The sequence below is a fragment of the Meleagris gallopavo genome, unplaced genomic scaffold (genome assembly GCF_000146605.3).
Source record: "Meleagris gallopavo isolate NT-WF06-2002-E0010 breed Aviagen turkey brand Nicholas breeding stock unplaced genomic scaffold, Turkey_5.1 ChrUn_random_7180001949139, whole genome shotgun sequence".
Classification (NCBI taxonomy): Eukaryota; Metazoa; Chordata; class Aves; order Galliformes; family Phasianidae; genus Meleagris; species Meleagris gallopavo.
In genome coordinates this window covers 60,420-60,905 of record NW_011210661.1, presented here as the reverse complement: position 1 = coordinate 60,905, position 486 = coordinate 60,420, and the positions used below count along the sequence as shown (strand labels likewise).

At 49.0% G+C, this 486-nt stretch overlaps 1 protein-coding gene across 1 annotated transcript in view; it reads right to left on the bottom strand.

Moving 5' to 3' along the window:
* Positions 1 to 486, bottom strand: part of LOC100539254 (peripherin) — a 3,028-nt gene that overhangs the window by 2,189 nt on the left and 353 nt on the right. The window lies entirely within an intron of this gene.

The following is a 486-nucleotide window of genomic DNA, read 5'->3' as shown; positions in this document are numbered from 1 at the left end:
CCCCGCTCCCAGTTCGGCGAGTTTCCATTGCTTGTTTTGCCATAACATCCTATCTCAGTGCACTGCAACCCGAAACAATACGTGTGAAATCCAAGCAAAAAAAAAAGTCCTTGCACCCGGTGGATGCAAAGATGAAAGCAGTCTGTTGTGACTGCAGTGGGACTGGTCACAAAAACACGGCTGTTGGCACGCCAAGCAAAGCCAAACTGGAAAGTTGAAGAAGAAGCACTCGTAGATCCCTTTTGCTAAATTAACGTAATCATCCTGGAAGGGATCGACTGACATCTATCGCCAACCCAGCCTACGGGGGAGCAGCTTCATTAGTGGGGTCTGATCCATTAGAAAAAGGGGGTGGCCTCCAGTGGGGAGGGGGCAGACTCACTTGGAGAGGACACTGTGTTCCCAGGGGGGAAAAATCAGTTTTTGGGCAAAACAGGTATTTGTGGGAGAAACAGCCACGTTTTGGGGGAAAAACAGGTATTTTAT